Raw genomic sequence first — 6000 nt, forward strand, 5'->3', positions numbered from 1 at the left:
GACCCAGGGCAGGGGATCCCAGTGGGCTTTCTTTCAGTGAGGTTATTGTGTACCTTCCCATGTTTGGCCGCATTTCGCTTTTCCTGGGAACTGACCCATTCCAGTGATATGTGTCCATTGTGTGTGGGGGGACGGGGGTTCTTCATTCTTGCTCAGGGAGTTGGGATCCTGATGCTGGTGTCAGGAGAACCTCCTCTGTGTTCCTGTTCCACTGGTGCCCTTTGGGGCCTCCCTTTCCTTCTCTGGAAGACGATGAGAGATCCAGTTGTGCAATGTTTTCCAGAAGGCCCTTTAGCTCAGTCTTCCAGGGGCTAGAAATAGCCAGCTTTGGTTTAGTCCACCAAACACGGGGTAGCAATATTCCCTTCAACTACTCCATGAGGACACACAACCAAGGAGAATGGAAATACCAGAGGAGCGTAGCTCCAAGGGGACGTCGGTGAAATGCTTTTACGACAGCCAATATCATAGGAAGGTGTGTGTTTTCTGTGATCACAGAGGTGGGCACTGGCCTTTCCATATCAACAGATGTCACTTTTGTCTTTGGGCTCTTTCACTGATCTTTAAGGTGCATTCACGTACAGCCTGAGGAGACCTGATTGGGAAACTCTCAGAGCGTAATCTCATTTTGGTCTCCTAATACCCACCTTTCAAAGACAATTTTGAAAATACAGTCTAATGGACGTACAGTATTTTCGTCGTTTCAGTTGAAGAGTAGGGATTCAGGAATTCTGTATGTGACTCGGTGCTCAGCACAGTAAGTGTCTTCTTAATCCCCACCCCCTCTTCCACCCATCCGCCCACCTGGTTCCCAACAGTATGTTCCCTATATTTGAGCCGGTGTTTTTGATTGCCTCTGTTTCCTGATTCCCTTTATTCTTTTCTGTTTCTGAAAAGTCACACATGAATCAAAGCCCATGTTAACAAAACACCCACGGTTCGGTCCACAGTGGCTCCCAGGGTTCCCCATCCCTGCTCTGTACCTGCCTGTCTCTCCTCTGAGCGGTTGCTGAAAGGTTTCTGACCAAGGGAACATAGGGCAAGAGATGGTCTTTGACAGCTTCAAGCTTTCATGACCAAACCCGTTGTCACTTCCCTGGGACTCTCTTGTGTTCCATCGCTTTCTGCCCAGTATCCCGGAACTTCGCAAGCCAGCACTGGTGTTTCGAATGGCCTTGCACAGAGGCCACAGTGGAAGCAGCGTAGGAGTGCCCAGGCTACTAGGGAGAAAGGGACTCAAGCTCAGGATTTCGCTTCCACTGAACAAACTGTCTTTCCTGCCATCCTGCCTCCCTATACTCTGGAGGAGAAGAGGAGGAGAGGCCTGTGGGGGTGGACCAAGCCCTGCCTGGCTGTTGATCTTCCTGACAATCAAACACCTCTTTGTGGCTGCCAGACGGTTGCGCATCGATCTCTTCCTGGTGGTGAAAGAGAGGACGTTTTGTCCACTGGTCCGCTGGCAAGTTGTCTCTCCGTGTGCTCCGGGGACAGGTGGCCGGGGCATTAGCTGCGAGCATGCTGGAAGTGCAGAGTGTCAGGTCCCTCCCAGGGGTACTCAGTCGGAATCTGCCCTTTGCCGAGAAACCCTGGGCATCAGAGCCTGAGAGGGTCATCCCCCCAAAAGCACTGTGGAATGTTCCACAGAGGGAGCGCTAATGGGCCACCTTGATCCACCAGTGGGGAAGGGGTGGTTGTTTCCTGGGCCCTTTGGGCCATTTCTCTCTGCCGAGAACCCCCTGAAGGGTTGATTCCCCAGTGGCCCTGGTGGGGATGGTCCTGGGAGAAAGGAAAGAACACCCCCCAGGCTGGGACTTAGAGTCGAGATGGAAGCTAAGCCTGCACCCAACAGCAGGAGCTCCAACTCGCCCAGGCTGAGCGACTGCTCAGGAGCTCTGTGTTGTGCTTTGGCTAGGTCCTTATGTGTCAGCTGATGGTATTGGGGATTTTTCTTGTGGTGCTGGATCCTGTCTTCTTAGATTCCCTGGCGCTGTATCTGCAAGGTTGGGGACCCTTGGCGTGTCCTTTTGCTTCCATGTAATTTTGGACATCCTCTTTGGATTCCGGGTTGACCCAGTGCTGGTTGGGTAGCATGTAATTGAACTTCCATGGATTCGTGGTCTCTCCAGGGTTGCTCTTAGGGTTCATTTGGCGTTCCGTAGCATCGTGCTGAGAAAAGATGCGTGGGATGATATCCATCTTTTGGAGTTTGTTGAGACTTGGGTTGTGCCCTAACGTGTGATCTACTCTGGAGAATGTTCCATGTGCACTGGAAAGCACTGCGGATGCTGCTGTTTCAGGGTGGAAGGTTCTGCATCTACGTGTTGAAACGGGTGCATCCCTCAAAGCCATAGATTCCCTGTTGATTGTCAGTTTGGATCCTGTGTCCATTAGCAGATGTGGGGTGTTAGAGTCCCCCACTGCATGGTACGGCTGTCAAAGGTGACTTTATGTTTGTTATGCACTGTTGGATGCCTTTGGGTGCTCCCATGGTGTGTGTCTACATATTTCGAGATGTTCTCTCCTATTACATGGCCTCCCTTGCGAGGAAGTAGTGTCCTTCTCTGTGGCTTCGTACCTCCCCCCTTTGGTTCAGAGTCTGTTGTGTCTGGAGAGAAGGATTCCTACCCTTGCTTCGTTTCGCATCCATTTGCATGATAGACGCTTCTCCCCTGCTCACATTCCATGTGTGTGTTGGTCTACCGCGTCAGGCGAGTTCCCCATTTCAGACAAGTGAGTGGAACATGGGTGTGTCACCTGGTGGATGATGGAGACCAGGGACTTCAGAACCACCTGGACCTGACAGTGCCCTTGGCCAGCCAGGAGAGTGTGGGGTTTCTCTGGTCAAGGATCTGAACCTTTATCCTGGCAAGGGAGAACCAATCTCTGCTCCATCAGGCCCCAGCCAGGGAGCAGTGGCTACCATGGACCTGACCAAGAGGGTCAGGGGCCTGAAGGGCCCCACGGCCTTGCCAAGAACTGCGTAAGGAAATGCAGGATGGCTGGACATCCTAGCTCCTAGGTCAGCATAGACGTGAATAGAGCCAGAGACACCTCCCAGTTTCTTTCGTTTTTCTCCAGCCTCACCCAAAAGAAGCAGGGAAAAGGAATCCAGAGATCCTGGATAAGGATCCCAGGGGGATTCCAGTCTTGGTAAAGGGTGAACCTGGAGAGCCTCTAGGGAAACTGAGGACGGGACGTCCTGCCTGCCCTTCTTCCATTTACAAAATATCTTCCTCAGATTTTGGAGCTTCCACAGGCAGGGTTGAATCTCTTTGCATGTGTTTTCCCTACATCGTGCTGATGCAATTCAGGAGACTGAACTCGACAACCGTCAGTCCCAAATACTGGGTCCAAACCCGCACAAACACACGCACACGTAGCATATCCCCAAGGAAGCAAGACATCGTCCTCCTTGCTTTAGAGGGTAGAGTAGCAGCCCCTCTCCTGGGCAGCACATAGTTCTGGGGAGGGGAAGGAACTCTCCAGGACTCGCCTGGTCAGGGTTTGTTGCCTTCCTGGGGAAGGACCTGCAACGTCTCCATCTCAGGGGTCCTGAGGGCTGTGTCTGCTGTTTGCCCAGATGCCTGACACAGAAATGAACCTGTCCTCTGAGGAAACGGCATTGGGAGGTGCCACCAGTAATGAGTAGTGCCACCAGAAGTGAGGAGGGCTGGCTCCTCTCCTTTCTGCCCCATTGAATAGCTGCTGACTCTGTAAGATTTCTCGGTTCAGGAATGAAGAAGAGAGTCTGTACACGTTGTACATTACCGTAGGAAATAAAAGAACCAAACGCACACGTGGGCAGTTAGAGGAGAAAATAAAAACCTTTATTATTATTATTATTATTATTATTATTACTACTACTATTATTATTTTGGTAAGAAAACTTTAATCTCAAGGGTTCTCATTCCTTTTTGTTGTTGTGGTGGTGGTGGTTGTGGTTAAATAACAACCCTTTAATTATATTCATATTGCCCCTTCCAGAACAAGTAATTCTGTAGGGGAGAGGAAGGGGTGTTGAGCAGCGGATGGGGCTCGTGCACCACAAGTAGCCCAGGGGCCGAGGGGCAATCCTTGGCTCAGCCAGTGTGCACGGGTTCAGGTCTGATGGTGGCTGTAGCCAGTGGTCCTGGTGCTTGTGTTCTGCTGGCCAGCTAGGACCGCGGCTCCAGCTGGCATGACAGGTTGTAGCTAAGGACAGAGGGACACCTGTGAGTTGAGCAGCAGCTGGCATTCAGGAGTCCCTCCCAGGGTTTTCCCACAGCTGGTGTCTGGCTGCCCAGGGAGCCCTAGAAGGAGGATCCCAGGCGGGGCCAGCAGAAAGAGTCCACCCCGACGTCGCCTGACCCAGCTCCTGAGTGGGCCTCACCTGTCATCCTCGCTGAGCCGCTCCACAGCCCAGAACCAGGCCGTGAATGGATGCTGGGGCTCTAGGCAGTAATTCTCTGCCGCCGCCTGGAGCAGCATGATGTCCGTGAGGACTCGGTATTCCTGGGCCGGGACAGAGGCACAGGATGCACCCTGAGCCTGGGTGGGGAAGCTACAGGGCCAGGTGAGGGCCGAGCAGCGGGACAGGGGTCGGGTCCTGGGTCTTGGCACACATGACCAATGAATGAGTACAACCCTCAGAATGCCTTCTAACGAGGCAGAGAAGTTTCTGCCTGCATGTGTTTGTGCCAGCATTTATTAAATCCTTTCCTTATACTCTTTAAGTTGATTCGAGCATAGTATGGATAAAATACTGCTGTCGTCATCGTTCTTTTACAAGACGACTACTTCTACAGGGTAAAGTCCTGGAAGAACAACTGCTCTGACGTTGTGTTTCCGTAGTTTTTCTGTGATCCACTCCTTTCCCTCCTTGGCTTATTAGCTGTAACTCTTTGTTTTGTTATTTCAGCGACTGCTTCAAGCTTTATAGCCGCATACATCTGTAATTTCCCGGCTTCCCTCTAAGGGATCCCCTACCTCTTCACGTTTCTTCCCTGTCCATCTTTATGCTGTAGCCATCGTGCCATTTACTTTTCGTGTTAGAAACCCTCAAACCCATCCTTACTACTTTGGTTTCAACTGTCTCGTGTTTTTAAAGAGATTTAAGTAATAAGAAAAGAATCTTATCTATTTTCACACGCGGTTACCAGTCTGTTGCCCTTCCGTCCCTTTGGCTAAATGCAGATTCCCATGTGGTACATGTAACCTTTCTTGTAGTGTGGGTCTGCTGGTGATGTAGTCTGTCAACATTTCTGTGTCAGTGTCACCTTCATTTTTGAAAGCCTTTTTTGGAGGGGACATCCTCGTTGACTTTGAAGTTTGCTCCAGGGCCTTCTCACACTGCTTCCCACCAGAAAGCCCACATCATCTTCATCTTTGTGTTCTGTAGGTATCACACCTTTCTCCTCTGGCGGCTTTGCAGATTTTTTTATTCTTTTCCCATGGATTTGAGCAATATAATTAGGACGTGAATGGATATGGTTTTCTTCATGTGTCTTGCGCTCATTAATCTCGTTCGTTTGGCTCCTTGGGTTGGTGGGTTTATCATTTTTATTATGATGGGAAATTCTTCAATTCCTCAAAAATGGCTTCTTCCCCCCCATTCTTTTCAGGGACTCCCATCACTCACATCATTTTCTGTCCCCCCCGCCCCGCCCTCATCACTCATATCTTTTAAGGTTGCCCTACTGTTCACTGATAGCCCCTCCCTCACTTGCTGGAGCAGACATCGCATGTGTTTTTTACACTCACCGATATCTCCTAAAGGTCGACTGCCCTCAACCTGTTCCATCAACCCCCCTATCTAATGCCTAAAAATGTGCAGCAGCACTGTATTAAAAGTTTTTGTGATTTATCTCTTAATTAGAGATGCTCTAAGCTAAGCTGATACATTAAGTAACTCAATTTAATATCCTTGGAAGAACTTAAAGATCACAGTAGATCTTCAAATTGCAAATTGACCTGACACATAATGGAGAAATGCATGGTGGGATTGTATATAATACCTAAAAT

General features: G+C 50.1%; 1 long non-coding RNA gene across 1 annotated transcript in view; it reads left to right on the top strand.

The window, feature by feature from the left end:
- The window catches only part of LOC309842813, a 42658-nt gene extending 39088 nt beyond the window's left edge, over positions 1-3570 (top strand). Inside the window, exon 4 of the long non-coding RNA XR_014299783.1 lies at positions 1184-3570. This is a non-coding gene — a long non-coding RNA (uncharacterized lncRNA). The remainder of the gene's footprint in view (positions 1-1183) is intronic.
- The last annotated feature ends 2430 nt before the right edge of the window (positions 3571-6000 follow it).

The sequence above is a fragment of the Mustela nivalis genome (assembly GCF_964662115.1).
Source record: "Mustela nivalis genome assembly, chromosome: 10".
Taxonomy (NCBI): Eukaryota; Metazoa; Chordata; class Mammalia; order Carnivora; family Mustelidae; genus Mustela; species Mustela nivalis.